We start from the raw sequence: 16,589 nt of genomic DNA, 5'->3' as shown, positions 1-16,589 counted from the left end.
TGTTGTCAGTATCTAATGACGTCAATGTCATGTGTGTCACTCTTTGATGATGTCAGTGACTGATGATGTCAGTGTTATGTGTTGTCAGCATCTAATGATGTCATTGTCATGTGTGTCAGTGTCTGATGATGTCAGTGTCTAGCGATGTCAGTGTCTGATGGTGTCAGTGTCTGATGATGTCAGTGTCTGATGATGTCAGTGTCTAGTGATACCTGTTTCTGATGCTGTCAGTGTCTGATGATGTCAGTGTCTGGTGATGTCAGTGTCTAGCGATGTCAGTGTCTGATGATGTCAGTATCTAATGATGTCAGTGTCTGCTGATGTCAGTATCTGATGATGTCAGTGTCTGATGGTGTCAGTGTCTGGTGATGTCAGTGACTAGTGATGTCAGTGTCTGATGATGTCACTGTTCGGGGATGTAAATCTCTGATGATGTCAGTGTCTGATGATGTCACTGTCTGGTGATGTCAGTGTCTGATGATGTCAGTGTATAGTGATGTCAGTGTCTGATGATGTCAGTGTCTAGAGTTTTCAATGTCTGATGATGTCAGTGTCTGATGATGTCTGTATCTGATGATGTCAGTGTCTGGTGATGTCAGTGTCTGATGATGTCAGTGTCTGGTGATGTCACTGTCTGGTGATGTCAGTGTCTGATGATGTCAGTGTCTGGTGATGTCAGTGTCTGATGATGTCAGTGTTTGGTGATGTCAGTATCTGATGATGTCAGTGTCTGGTGATGTCAGTATCTGATGATGTAAGTGTCAGGTGATGTCAGTGACTGAAGATGTCAGTGTCTGGTGATGTCTGAGACTGATGATGTCAGTGTTATGTGTTGTCAGTATCTAATGATGTCAGTGTCATGTGTGTCAGTGTCTGATGATGTCAGTGTCTAGTGATGTCTGTTTCTGATGGTGTCAGTGTCTGGTGATGTCAGTGACTAGTGATGTCAGTGTCTGATGATGGCACTGTTAGGTGATGTAAGTGTCTGATGATGCCAGTGTCTGATGATGTCACTGTCTGGTAATGTCAGTGTCTGATGATGTCAGTGTCTAGTGATGTCAGTGTCTGATGATGTCATTGTCTAGAGTTTTCAATGTCTGATGATGTCAGTGTCTGATGATGTCAGTATCTGATGATGTCTGTGTCTCCTGACGTCAGTGCCTGATGATGTCAGTGACTGACGATGTCAGTGTCTGGTGATGTCAGTGTCTGGTGATGTCAGTGTCTGGGGATGACAGTGTCTGATGATGTCAGTGTCCAGTGATGTCGGTGTCTGATGATGTAATTGTCTAGAGTTTTCAATGTCTGATGATGTCAGTGTCTGATGACGTCAGTGTCTGATGATGTCATTGTCTCCTGACGTCAGTGTCTGATGATGTCAGGGTCAGATGATGTCAGAGACTGACGATGTCAGTGTCTGGTGATGTCAGTATCTGATGATGTAAGTGTCAGGTGATGTCAGTGACTGAAGATGTCAGTGTCTGGTGATGTCAGTGTCTGATGATGTCAGTGCCTGGTGATGTCAGTGTCTGGTGATGAGAGTGCCTAGTGATGTCAGTGCCTGATGATGTCAGTATCTGATGATGTCACTGTCTGATGATGTCAGTGTCTAGTGCTGTCAGTTTCTGGTGATGTCTGTCTGATCATGTCATTCTCGAGTGATGTCAGTATCTGCTGATGTCAGTGTCTGATGATTTCAATGTCTGGTGATGTCAGTGTTTGATTTTGTCAGTGACTGATGATGTCAGTGTTAAGTGTTGTCAGTATCGAATGATGTCAGTGTCATGTGTGTCAGTGTCTGATGATGTCAGTGTCTAGTGATGTCAGTCTCTGATGATGTCATTGTCTCCTGACGTCAGTGTCTGATGATGTCAGTGACTGACGATGTAAGTGTCTGGTTATGTCAGTGTCTGGTGATGTCAGTGTCTGGGGATGACAGTGTCTGATGATGTCATTGTCTACCGACGTCAGTGTCTGATGATGTCAGTGTCAGGTGATGTCAGAGACTGACAATGTCAGTGTCTGATGATGTCAGTGTCTGGTGATGTCAGTATCTGATGATGTCAGTGTCAGGTGATGTCAGTGACTGAAGATATCAGTGTCTGGTGATGTCAGTGTCTGATGATGTCAGTGCCTGGTGATGTCAGTGTCTGGTGATGAGAGTGCCTAGTGATGTCAGTGCCTGATGATGTCAGTATCTGATGATGTCACTGTCTGATGATGTCAGTGTCTCGTGATGTCAGTTTCTGGTGATGTCTGTCTGATCATGTCATTCTCGGGTGATGTCAGTATCTGCTGATGTCAGTGTCTGATGATGTCAATGTCTGGTGATGTCAGTGTTTGATTTTGTCAGTGACTGATGATGTCAGTGTTATGTGTTGTCAGTATCTATTGATGTCAGTGTCATGTGTGTCAGTGTCTGGTGATTTCAGTGTCTAGCGATGTCAGTGTCTGATGGTGTCAGTATCTATTGATGTCAGTGTCTGCTGATGTCAGTATCTGGTGATGACAGTGTCTGATGGTGTCAGTGTCTGGTGATGTCAGTGACTAGTGATGTCAGTGTCTGATGATGTCACTGTTTGGTGATGTCAGTGTCTGATGATGTCAGTGTCGGATGATGTCACTGTCTGCTGATGTCAGTGTCTGATGATGTCAGTGTCTAGTGATGCCAGTGTCTGATGATGTAATTGTCTAGAATTTTCAATGTCTGATGAGGTCAGTGTCTGATGATGTCAGTATCTGTTTGATGTCAGTGTCTGGTGATGTCAGTGCCTGATGATGTCAGTGACTGACGATGTCAGTGTCTGTTTGATGTCAGTGTCTGGTGATGACAGTGTCTGATTTGTCAGTGTCTGGTGATATCAGTGTCTGGTGATGTCAGTGACTGGTGATGACAGTGCCTAGTGTAGTAAGTATCTGATGATGTCAGTGTCAAGTGATGTCAGTGTCTGGTGATGTCAGTGTATGGTGATGTCAGTGTCTGATGATGTCAGTGTCTGGTGATGTCAGTGTCTGGTGATGACAGTGCCTAGTGATGTCAGTGCCTGATGATGTCAATATCTAGTAATGTCAGTGTCTGATCATGTCACTCTCTGGTGATGTCAGTATCTGCTGATGTCAGTGTCTGATGATGTCAATGTCTTGTGATGTCATTGTCTGATGACGTCACTGTCTGATGATGTCAGTGTCTAGTGATGTCAGTTTCTGGTGATGTCTGTCTGATCATGTCATTCTCGGGTGCTGTCAGTATCTGCTGATGTCAGTGTCTGGTGATGTCAGTGTCTGATGATGTCACTCTTGGGTGATGTCAGTGAGTAGCGATGTCAGTGTCTGGTGATGTCAGTGTCTAGCGATGTCAGTGTCTGATGATGTCAGTATCTAATGATGTCAGTGTCTGCTGATGTCAGTATCTGATGATGTCAGTGTCTGATGGTGTCAGTGTCTGATGATGTCAGTGACTAGTGATGTCAGTGTCTGATGATGTCACTGTTAGGTGATGTAAGTGTCTGATGATGTCAGTGTCTGATGATGTCACTGTCTGGTGATGTCAGTGTCTGGTGATGTCAGTGTCTGGTGATGTCAGTGTCTGGGGATGACAGTGTCTGATGATGTCAGTGTCCAGTGATGTCGGTGTCTGATGATGTCATTGTCTAGAGTTTTCAATGTCTGATGATGTCAGTGTCTGATGATGTCAGTATCTGATGATGTCTGTGTCTCCTGACGTCAGTGCCTGATGATGTCAGTGACTGACGATGTCAGTGTCTGGTGATGTCAGTGTCTGGTGATGTCAGTGTCTGGGGATGACAGTGTCTGATGATGTCAGTGTCCAGTGATGTCGGTGTCTGATGATGTAATTGTCTAGAGTTTTCAATGTCTGATGATGTCAGTGTCTGATGACGTCAGTGTCTGATGATGTCATTGTCTCCTGACGTCAGTGTCTGATGATGTCAGGGTCAGATGATGTCAGAGACTGACGATGTCAGTGTCTGGTGATGTCAGTATCTGATGATGTAAGTGTCAGGTGATGTCAGTGACTGAAGATGTCAGTGTCTGGTGATGTCAGTGTCTGATGATGTCAGTGCCTGGTGATGTCAGTGTCTGGTGATGAGAGTGCCTAGTGATGTCAGTGCCTGATGATGTCAGTATCTGATGATGTCACTGTCTGATGATGTCAGTGTCTAGTGCTGTCAGTTTCTGGTGATGTCTGTCTGATCATGTCATTCTCGAGTGATGTCAGTATCTGCTGATGTCAGTGTCTGATGATTTCAATGTCTGGTGATGTCAGTGTTTGATTTTGTCAGTGACTGATGATGTCAGTGTTAAGTGTTGTCAGTATCGAATGATGTCAGTGTCATGTGTGTCAGTGTCTGATGATGTCAGTGTCTAGTGATGTCAGTCTCTGATGATGTCATTGTCTCCTGACGTCAGTGTCTGATGATGTCAGTGACTGACGATGTAAGTGTCTGGTTATGTCAGTGTCTGGTGATGTCAGTGTCTGGGGATGACAGTGTCTGATGATGTCATTGTCTACCGACGTCAGTGTCTGATGATGTCAGTGTCAGGTGATGTCAGAGACTGACAATGTCAGTGTCTGATGATGTCAGTGTCTGGTGATGTCAGTATCTGATGATGTCAGTGTCAGGTGATGTCAGTGACTGAAGATATCAGTGTCTGGTGATGTCAGTGTCTGATGATGTCAGTGCCTGGTGATGTCAGTGTCTGGTGATGAGAGTGCCTAGTGATGTCAGTGCCTGATGATGTCAGTATCTGATGATGTCACTGTCTGATGATGTCAGTGTCTCGTGATGTCAGTTTCTGGTGATGTCTGTCTGATCATGTCATTCTCGGGTGATGTCAGTATCTGCTGATGTCAGTGTCTGATGATGTCAATGTCTGGTGATGTCAGTGTTTGATTTTGTCAGTGACTGATGATGTCAGTGTTATGTGTTGTCAGTATCTATTGATGTCAGTGTCATGTGTGTCAGTGTCTGGTGATTTCAGTGTCTAGCGATGTCAGTGTCTGATGGTGTCAGTATCTATTGATGTCAGTGTCTGCTGATGTCAGTATCTGGTGATGACAGTGTCTGATGGTGTCAGTGTCTGGTGATGTCAGTGACTAGTGATGTCAGTGTCTGATGATGTCACTGTTTGGTGATGTCAGTGTCTGATGATGTCAGTGTCGGATGATGTCACTGTCTGCTGATGTCAGTGTCTGATGATGTCAGTGTCTAGTGATGCCAGTGTCTGATGATGTAATTGTCTAGAATTTTCAATGTCTGATGAGGTCAGTGTCTGATGATGTCAGTATCTGTTTGATGTCAGTGTCTGGTGATGTCAGTGCCTGATGATGTCAGTGACTGACGATGTCAGTGTCTGTTTGATGTCAGTGTCTGGTGATGACAGTGTCTGATTTGTCAGTGTCTGGTGATATCAGTGTCTGGTGATGTCAGTGACTGGTGATGACAGTGCCTAGTGTAGTAAGTATCTGATGATGTCAGTGTCAAGTGATGTCAGTGTCTGGTGATGTCAGTGTATGGTGATGTCAGTGTCTGATGATGTCAGTGTCTGGTGATGTCAGTGTCTGGTGATGACAGTGCCTAGTGATGTCAGTGCCTGATGATGTCAATATCTAGTAATGTCAGTGTCTGATCATGTCACTCTCTGGTGATGTCAGTATCTGCTGATGTCAGTGTCTGATGATGTCAATGTCTTGTGATGTCATTGTCTGATGACATCACTGTCTGATGATGTCAGTGTCTAGTGATGTCAGTTTCTGGTGATGTCTGTCTGATCATGTCATTCTCGGGTGCTGTCAGTATCTGCTGATGTCAGTGTCTGGTGATGTCAGTTTCTGATGATGTCAGTGTTTGATGATGTCAGTATTACGTGTTGTCAGTATCTAATGACGTCAATGTCATGTGTGTCAGTGTTTGATGATGTCAGTGACTGATGATGTCAGTGTTATGTGTTGTCAGTATCTAATGATGTCAGTGTCATGTGTGTCAGTGTCTGATGATGTCAGTGTCTAGTGATGTCGGTGTCTGATGATGTCATTGTCTAGAGTTTTCAATGTCTGCTGATGTCAGTATCTGATGATGTCATTGTCTCCTGACGTCAGTGTCTGATGATGTCAGTGTCAGAAGATGTCAGAGACTGACGATGTCAGTGTCTGGTGATGTCAGTGTCTGGTGATGAGAGTGCCTAGTGATGTCAGTGCCTGATGATGTCAATATCTACTGATGTCAGTGTCTGATGATGTGAATGTCTGGTGATGTCAGTGCATAGCGATGTCAGTGTCTGATGATGTCAGTATCTAATGATGTCAGTGTCATGTGTGTCAGTGTCTGATGATGTCAGTGTCTAGTGATGTTGATGTCTGATGATGTCATTGTCTAGAGTTTTCAATGTCTGCTGATGTCAGTATCTGATGATGTCATTGTCTCCTGACGTCAGTGTCTGATGATGTCAGTGTCAGGAGATGTCAGAGACTGACGATGTCAGTGTCTGGTGATGTCAGTGTCTGGTGATGAGAGTGCCTAGTGATGTCAGTGCCTGATGATGTCAATATCTGCTGATGTCAGTGTCTGATGATGTGAATGTCTGGTGATGTCAGTGCATAGCGATGTCAGTGTCTGCTGATGTCAGTATCTGATGATGTCAGTGTCTGATGGTGTCAGTGTATGGTGATGTCAGTGTCTGATGATGTCAGTGTCTGGTGATGTCAGTATCTGGTGATGACAGTGCCTAGTGATGTCAGTGCCTGATGATTTCAGTATCTAGTCATGTCAGTGTCTGATCATGTCACTCTCTGGTGATGTCAGTATCTGCTGATGTCAGTGTCTGATGATGTCAATGTCTGGTGATGTCAGTGTCTGATGCTGTCACTGTCTGATGATGTCAGTGTCGAGTGATGTCAGTTTCTGGTGATGTCTGTCTGATCATGTCATTCTTGGGTGATGTCAATGTCTGGTGATGTCAGTGTTTGATGACGTCAGTGTTATGTGTTGTCAGTATCTAATGATGTCAGTGTCATGTGTGTCAGTGTCTGATGATGTCAGTTTCTAGTGATACCTGTTTCTGATGGTGTCAGTGTCTGATGATGTCAGTGTCTGGTGATGTCATTGTCTAGCGATATCAGTGTCTGATGATGTCAGTATCTAATGATGTCAGTGTCTTCTGATGTCAGTATCTGATGATGTCAGTGTCTGATGGTGTCAGTGTCTGGTGATGTCAGTGACGAGTGATGTCAGTGTCGGATGATGTCACTGTTAGGTGATGTAAGTGTCTGATGATGTCAGTGTCTGATGATATCACTGTCTGGTGATGTCAGTGTCTGATGATGTCAGTGTCTAGTGATGTCAGTGTCTGATGATGTCTTTGTCTAGAGTTTTCAATGTCTGATGATGTCAGTGTCTGATGATGTCAGTATCTGATGATGTCTGTGTCTCCTGACGTCAGTGCCTGATGATGTCAGTGACTGATGATGTCAGTGTCTGGTGATGTCAGTGTCTGGTTATGACAGTGCCTAGTGATGTCAATGTCTGATGATGTCAATGTCTGATGATGTCAGTGCCTGATGATGTCACTGTCTGATGATGTCAGTGTCTAGTGATGTCAGTTTCTGGTGATGTCAGTGACTGGTGATGACGGTGCCTAGTGTCTTCAGTATCTGATGATGTCAGTGTCAAGTGATGTCAGTGTCTGGTGATGTCAGTGTCAGGTGATGTCAGTGACTGACGATGTCAGTGTCTGGTGATGTCAGTGTCTGGTGATGAGAGTGCCGAGTGATGTCAGTGCCTGATGATGTCAGTATCTGCTGATGTCAGTGTCTGATGATGTCAGTGTCTGGTGATGACAGTGCCTAGTGATGTCAGTGCCTGATGATGTCAGTATCTAGTAATGTCAGTGTCTGATCATGTCACTCTCTGGTGATGTCAGTGTCTGATGATGTCAATGTCTGGTGATGTCAGTGTCTGATGCTGTCACTGTCTGATGATGTCAGTGTCGAGTGATGTCAGTTTCTGGTGATGTCTGTCTGATCATGTCATTCTTGGGTGATGTCAGTATCTGCTGATTACAGTGTCTGATGATGTCAATGTCTGGTGATGTCAGTGTTTGATGATGTCAGTGTTATGTGTTGTCAGTATCTAATGAAGTCAGTGTCATGTGTGTCAGTGTCTGATGATGTCAGTGTCTAGTGATATCTGTTTCTGATGCTGTCAGTGTCTGATGATGTCAGTGTCTGGTGATGTCAGTGTCTAGCGATGTCAGTGTCTGATGATGTCAGTATCTAATGATGTCAGTGTCTGCTGATGTCAGTATCTGATGATGTCAGTGTCTGATGGTGTCAGTGTCTGGTGATGTCAGTGACTAGTGATGTCAGTGTCTGATGATGTCACCGTTTGGTGATGTAAGTGTCTGATGATGTCATTGTCTAGAGTTTTCAATGTCTGATGATGTCAGTATCTGATGATGTCTGTGTCTCCTGATGTCAGTGCCTGATAATGTCAGTGACTGATGATGTCAGTGTCTGGTGATGTCAGTGTCTGGTGATGTCGGTGTCTGATGATGTCATTGTCTAGAGTTTTCAATGTCTGATGATGTCAGTGTCTGATGATGTCAGTATCTGATGATGTCATTGTCTCCTGACGTCAGTGTCTGGTGATGTCAGTGTCTGATGATGTCAATGTCTGGTGATGTCAGTGTCTGGTGTATCAGTGTCTGAAGATGTCAGTTTTTGGTGATGTCAGTGGCAGATGATGTCAGTGTCTGATGATGTCAGTGTCTGATGGTGTCAGTGTCTGGTGATGTCAGCGTCTGATGATGACTGTGTCGAGTGATGTCAGAGTCTGATGGTGTCAGTGTTTGGTGATGTCTGTGACTGATGATGTCAGTGTCTGATGATGTCACTGTTTGGTGATGTCAGTGACTGACGTTGTCAGTGTCTGGTGATGTCAGTGTCTAGCGATGTCAGTGTCTGATGATGTCAGTATCTAATGATGTCAGTGTCTTGTGATGTCAGTGTCTGATGATGTCATTGTCTCGTGTTTTCAATGACTGATGAGGTCAGTGTCTGATGATGTCAGTATCTGATGATGTCTGTGTCTCCTGACGTCAGTGCCTGATAATGTCAGTGACTGACGATGTCAGTGTCTGGTGATGTCAGTGTCTGGTGATGTCAGTGTCTGGTGATGACAGTGTCTGATTATGTCAGTGTCTGGTGATGTCAGTGTCTGGTGATGTCAGTGACTGGTGATGACAATGCCTAGTGTCGTCAGTATCTGATGATGTCAGTGTCAAGTGATGTCAGTGTCTGGTGATGTCAGTGTATGGTGATGTCAGTGTCTGATGATGTCAGTGTCTGGTGATGTCAGTGTCTGGTGATGTCAGTGACTGGTGATGACAGTGCCTAGTGTCGTCAGTATCTGATGATGTCAGTGTCAAGTGATGTCAGTGTCTGGTGATGTCAGTGTATGGTGATGTCAGTGTCTGATGATGTCAGTGTCTGGTGATGTCAGTGTCTGGTGATGACAGTGCATAGTGATGTCAGTGCCTGATGATGTCAATATCTAGCAATGTCAGTGTCTGATCATGTCACTCTCTGATAATGTCACTGTCTGATGATGTCAGTGTCTAGTGATGTCAGTTTCTGGTGATGTCTGTCTGATCATGTCATTCTCGGGTGATGTCAGTATCTGCTGAAGTCAGTGCCTGGTGATGTCAGTTTCTGATGATGTCAGTGTTTGGTGATGTCAGTGACTGATGATGTCAGTGTTATGTGTTGTCAGTATCTAATGACGTCAATGTCATGTGTGTCAGTGTTTGATGATGTCAGTGACTGATGATGTCAGTGTTATGTGTTGTCAGTACCTAATGATATCAGTGTCATGTGTGTCAGTGTCTGATGATGTCAGTGTCTAGTGATGTCTGTTTCTGATGGTGTCAGTGTCTGGTGATGTCAGTGACTGACGATGTCAGTGTCTGATGATGTCACTGTTAGGTGATGTAAGTGTCTGATGATGTCAGTGTCTGATGATGTCACTGTCTGGTAATGTCAGTGTCTGATGATGTCAGTGTCTAGTGATGTCAGTGTCTGATGATGTCATTGTCTAGAGTTTTCAATGTCTGATGATGTCAGTGTCTGATGATGTCAGTATCTGATGATGTCTGTGTCTCCTGACGTCAGTGCCTGATGATGTCAGTGACTGACGATGTTAGTGTCTGGTGATGTCAGTGTCTGGTGATGTCAGTGTCTGGGGATGACAGTGTCTGATGATGTCAGTGTCTAGTGATGTCGGTGTCTGATGATGTCATTGTCTAGAGTTTTCAATGTCTGATGATGTCAGTGTCTGATGATGTCAGTGTCTGATGATGTCATTGTCTCCTGACGTCAGTGTCTGATGATGTCAGGGTCAGGTGATGTCAGAGACTGACGATGTCAGTGTCTGGTGATGTCAGTGTCTGATGATATCAGTGTCAGGTGATGTCAGTGACTGAAGATGTCAGTGTCTGGTGATGTCAGTGTCTGATGATGTCAGTGCCTGGTGATGTCAGTGTCTGGTGATGAGAGTGCCTAGTGATGTCAGTGCCTGATGATGTCAGTATCTGATGATGTCACTGTCTGATCATGTCACTCTCTGATAATGTCACTGTCTGATGATGTCAGTGTCTAGTGATGTCAGTTTCTGGTGATGTCTGTCTGATCATGTCATTCTCGGGTGATGTCAGTATCTGCTGGTGTCAGTGTCTGATGATGTCAATGTCTGGTGATGTCAGTGTTTGATTTTGTCAGTGACTGATGATGTCAGTGTTAAGTGTTGTCAGTATCTAATGATGTCAGTGTCATGTGTGTCAGTGTCTGATGATGTCAGTGTCTAGTGATGTCTGTTTCTGATGGTGTCAGTGTCTGATGATATCAGTGTCTGGTGATGTCAGTGTCTAGCGATGTCAGTGTCTGATGGTGTCAGTATCTAATGATGTCAGTGTCTGCTGATGTCAGTATCTGATGATGTCAGTGTCTGATGGTGTCAGTGTCCAGTGATGTCGGTGTCTGATGATGTAATTGTCTAGAGTTTTCAATGTCTGATGATGTCAGTGTCTGATGACGTCAGTGTCTGATGATGTCATTGTCTCCTGACGTCAGTGTCTGATGATGTCAGGGTCAGATGATGTCAGAGACTGACGATGTCAGTGTCCAGTGATGTCGGTGTCTGATGATGTAATTGTCTAGAGTTTTCAATGTCTGATGATGTCAGTGTCTGATGACGTCAGTGTCTGGTGATGAGAGTGCCTAGTGATGTCAGTGTCTGATGATGTCAGGGTCAGATGATGTCAGAGACTGATGATGTCAGTGTCAGGTGATGTCAGTGACTGAAGATGTCAGTGTCTGGTGATGTCAGTGTCTGATGATGTCAGTGCCTGGTGATGTCAGTGTCTGGTGATGAGAGTGCCTAGTGATGTCAGTGCCTGATGATGTCAGTATCTGATGATGTCACTGTCTGATGATGTCAGTGTCTAGTGCTGTCAGTTTCTGGTGATGTCTGTCTGATCATGTCATTCTCGAGTGATGTCAGTATCTGCTGATGTCAGTGTCTGATGATTTCAATGTCTGGTGATGTCAGTGTTTGATTTTGTCAGTGACTGATGATGTCAGTGTTAAGTGTTGTCAGTATCGAATGATGTCAGTGTCATGTGTGTCAGTGTCTGATGATGTCAGTGTCTAGTGATGTCAGTCTCTGATGATGTCATTGTCTCCTGACGTCAGTGTCTGATGATGTCAGTGACTGACGATGTAAGTGTCTGGTTATGTCAGTGTCTGGTGATGTCAGTGTCTGGGGATGACAGTGTCTGATGATGTCATTGTCTACCGACGTCAGTGTCTGATGATGTCAGTGTCAGGTGATGTCAGAGACTGACAATGTCAGTGTCTGATGATGTCAGTGTCTGGTGATGTCAGTATCTGATGATGTCAGTGTCAAGTGATGTCAGTGACTGAAGATATCAGTGTCTGGTGATGTCAGTGTCTGATGATGTCAGTGCCTGGTGATGTCAGTGTCTGGTGATGAGAGTGCCTAGTGATGTCAGTGCCTGATGATGTCAGTATCTGATGATGTCACTGTCTGATGATGTCAGTGTCTCGTGATGTCAGTTTCTGGTGATGTCTGTCTGATCATGTCATTCTCGGGTGATGTCAGTATCTGCTGATGTCAGTGTCTGATGATGTCAATGTCTGGTGATGTCAGTGTTTGATTTTGTCAGTGACTGATGATGTCAGTGTTATGTGTTGTCAGTATCTATTGATGTCAGTGTCATGTGTGTCAGTGTCTGGTGATTTCAGTGTCTAGCGATGTCAGTGTCTGATGGTGTCAGTATCTATTGATGTCAGTGTCTGCTGATGTCAGTATCTGGTGATGACAGTGTCTGATGGTGTCAGTGTCTGGTGATGTCAGTGACTAGTGATGTCAGTGTCTGATGATGTCACTGTTTGGTGATGTCAGTGTCTGATGATGTCAGTGTCGGATGATGTCACTGTCTGCTGATGTCAGTGTCTGATGATGTCAGTGTCTAGTGATGCCAGTGTCTGATGATGTAATTGTCTAGAATTTTCAATGTCTGATGAGGTCAGTGTCTGATGATGTCAGTATCTGTTTGATGTCAGTGTCTGGTGATGTCAGTGCCTGATGATGTCAGTGACTGACGATGTCAGTGTCTGTTTGATGTCAGTGTCTGGTGATGACAGTGTCTGATTTGTCAGTGTCTGGTGATATCAGTGTCTGGTGATGTCAGTGACTGGTGATGACAGTGCCTAGTGTAGTAAGTATCTGATGATGTCAGTGTCAAGTGATGTCAGTGTCTGGTGATGTCAGTGTATGGTGATGTCAGTGTCTGATGATGTCAGTGTCTGGTGATGTCAGTGTCTGGTGATGACAGTGCCTAGTGATGTCAGTGCCTGATGATGTCAATATCTAGTAATGTCAGTGTCTGATCATGTCACTCTCTGGTGATGTCAGTATCTGCTGATGTCAGTGTCTGATGATGTCAATGTCTTGTGATGTCATTGTCTGATGACGTCACTGTCTGATGATGTCAGTGTCTAGTGATGTCAGTTTCTGGTGATGTCTGTCTGATCATGTCATTCTCGGGTGCTGTCAGTATCTGCTGATGTCAGTGTCTGGTGATGTCAGTTTCTGATGATGTCAGTGTTTGATGATGTCAGTATTACGTGTTGTCAGTATCTAATGACGTCAATGTCATGTGTGTCAGTGTTTGATGATGTCAGTGACTGATGATGTCAGTGTTATGTGTTGTCAGTATCTAATGATGTCAGTGTCATGTGTGTCAGTGTCTGATGATGTCAGTGTCTAGTGATGTCGGTGTCTGATGATGTCATTGTCTAGAGTTTTCAATGTCTGCTGATGTCAGTATCTGATGATGTCATTGTCTCCTGACGTCAGTGTCTGATGATGTCAGTGTCAGAAGATGTCAGAGACTGACGATGTCAGTGTCTGGTGATGTCAGTGTCTGGTGATGAGAGTGCCTAGTGATGTCAGTGCCTGATGATGTCAATATCTACTGATGTCAGTGTCTGATGATGTGAATGTCTGGTGATGTCAGTGCATAGCGATGTCAGTGTCTGATGATGTCAGTATCTAATGATGTCAGTGTCATGTGTGTCAGTGTCTGATGATGTCAGTGTCTAGTGATGTTGATGTCTGATGATGTCATTGTCTAGAGTTTTCAATGTCTGCTGATGTCAGTATCTGATGATGTCATTGTCTCCTGACGTCAGTGTCTGATGATGTCAGTGTCAGGAGATGTCAGAGACTGACGATGTCAGTGTCTGGTGATGTCAGTGTCTGGTGATGAGAGTGCCTAGTGATGTCAGTGCCTGATGATGTCAATATCTGCTGATGTCAGTGTCTGATGATGTGAATGTCTGGTGATGTCAGTGCATAGCGATGTCAGTGTCTGCTGATGTCAGTATCTGATGATGTCAGTGTCTGATGGTGTCAGTGTATGGTGATGTCAGTGTCTGATGATGTCAGTGTCTGGTGATGTCAGTATCTGGTGATGACAGTGCCTAGTGATGTCAGTGCCTGATGATTTCAGTATCTAGTCATGTCAGTGTCTGATCATGTCACTCTCTGGTGATGTCAGTATCTGCTGATGTCAGTGTCTGATGATGTCAATGTCTGGTGATGTCAGTGTCTGATGCTGTCACTGTCTGATGATGTCAGTGTCGAGTGATGTCAGTTTCTGGTGATGTCTGTCTGATCATGTCATTCTTGGGTGATGTCAATGTCTGGTGATGTCAGTGTTTGATGACGTCAGTGTTATGTGTTGTCAGTATCTAATGATGTCAGTGTCATGTGTGTCAGTGTCTGATGATGTCAGTTTCTAGTGATACCTGTTTCTGATGGTGTCAGTGTCTGATGATGTCAGTGTCTGGTGATGTCATTGTCTAGCGATATCAGTGTCTGATGATGTCAGTATCTAATGATGTCAGTGTCTTCTGATGTCAGTATCTGATGATGTCAGTGTCTGATGGTGTCAGTGTCTGGTGATGTCAGTGACGAGTGATGTCAGTGTCGGATGATGTCACTGTTAGGTGATGTAAGTGTCTGATGATGTCAGTGTCTGATGATATCACTGTCTGGTGATGTCAGTGTCTGATGATGTCAGTGTCTAGTGATGTCAGTGTCTGATGATGTCTTTGTCTAGAGTTTTCAATGTCTGATGATGTCAGTGTCTGATGATGTCAGTATCTGATGATGTCTGTGTCTCCTGACGTCAGTGCCTGATGATGTCAGTGACTGATGATGTCAGTGTCTGGTGATGTCAGTGTCTGGTTATGACAGTGCCTAGTGATGTCAATGTCTGATGATGTCAATGTCTGATGATGTCAGTGCCTGATGATGTCACTGTCTGATGATGTCAGTGTCTAGTGATGTCAGTTTCTGGTGATGTCAGTGACTGGTGATGACGGTGCCTAGTGTCTTCAGTATCTGATGATGTCAGTGTCAAGTGATGTCAGTGTCTGGTGATGTCAGTGTCAGGTGATGTCAGTGACTGACGATGTCAGTGTCTGGTGATGTCAGTGTCTGGTGATGAGAGTGCCGAGTGATGTCAGTGCCTGATGATGTCAGTATCTGCTGATGTCAGTGTCTGATGATGTCAGTGTCTGGTGATGACAGTGCCTAGTGATGTCAGTGCCTGATGATGTCAGTATCTAGTAATGTCAGTGTCTGATCATGTCACTCTCTGGTGATGTCAGTGTCTGATGATGTCAATGTCTGGTGATGTCAGTGTCTGATGCTGTCACTGTCTGATGATGTCAGTGTCGAGTGATGTCAGTTTCTGGTGATGTCTGTCTGATCATGTCATTCTTGGGTGATGTCAGTATCTGCTGATTACAGTGTCTGATGATGTCAATGTCTGGTGATGTCAGTGTTTGATGATGTCAGTGTTATGTGTTGTCAGTATCTAATGAAGTCAGTGTCATGTGTGTCAGTGTCTGATGATGTCAGTGTCTAGTGATATCTGTTTCTGATGCTGTCAGTGTCTGATGATGTCAGTGTCTGGTGATGTCAGTGTCTAGCGATGTCAGTGTCTGATGATGTCAGTATCTAATGATGTCAGTGTCTGCTGATGTCAGTATCTGATGATGTCAGTGTCTGATGGTGTCAGTGTCTGGTGATGTCAGTGACTAGTGATGTCAGTGTCTGATGATGTCACCGTTTGGTGATGTAAGTGTCTGATGATGTCATTGTCTAGAGTTTTCAATGTCTGATGATGTCAGTATCTGATGATGTCTGTGTCTCCTGATGTCAGTGCCTGATAATGTCAGTGACTGATGATGTCAGTGTCTGGTGATGTCAGTGTCTGGTGATGTCGGTGTCTGATGATGTCATTGTCTAGAGTTTTCAATGTCTGATGATGTCAGTGTCTGATGATGTCAGTATCTGATGATGTCATTGTCTCCTGACGTCAGTGTCTGGTGATGTCAGTGTCTGATGATGTCAATGTCTGGTGATGTCAGTGTCTGGTGTATCAGTGTCTGAAGATGTCAGTTTTTGGTGATGTCAGTGGCAGATGATGTCAGTGTCTGATGATGTCAGTGTCTGATGGTGTCAGTGTCTGGTGATGTCAGCGTCTGATGATGACTGTGTCGAGTGATGTCAGAGTCTGATGGTGTCAGTGTTTGGTGATGTCTGTGACTGATGATGTCAGTGTCTGATGATGTCACTGTTTGGTGATGTCAGTGACTGACGTTGTCAGTGTCTGGTGATGTCAGTGTCTAGCGATGTCAGTGTCTGATGATGTCAGTATCTAATGATGTCAGTGTCTTGTGATGTCAGTGTCTGATGATGTCATTGTCTCGTGTTTTCAATGACTGATGAGGTCAGTGTCTGATGATGTCAGTATCTGATGATGTCTGTGTCTCCTGACGTCAGTGCCTGATAATGTCAGTGACTGACGATGTCAGTGTCTGGTGATGTCAGTGTCTGGTGATGTCAGTGTCTGGTGATGACAGTGTCTGATTATGTCAGTGTCTGGTGATGTCAGTGTCTGGTGATGTCAGTGACTGG

The sequence above is a fragment of the Pristiophorus japonicus genome, chromosome 17 (assembly GCF_044704955.1).
Source record: "Pristiophorus japonicus isolate sPriJap1 chromosome 17, sPriJap1.hap1, whole genome shotgun sequence".
NCBI lineage: Eukaryota > Metazoa > Chordata > Chondrichthyes > Pristiophoridae > Pristiophorus > Pristiophorus japonicus.
This window is presented reverse-complemented; position numbering follows the sequence as displayed.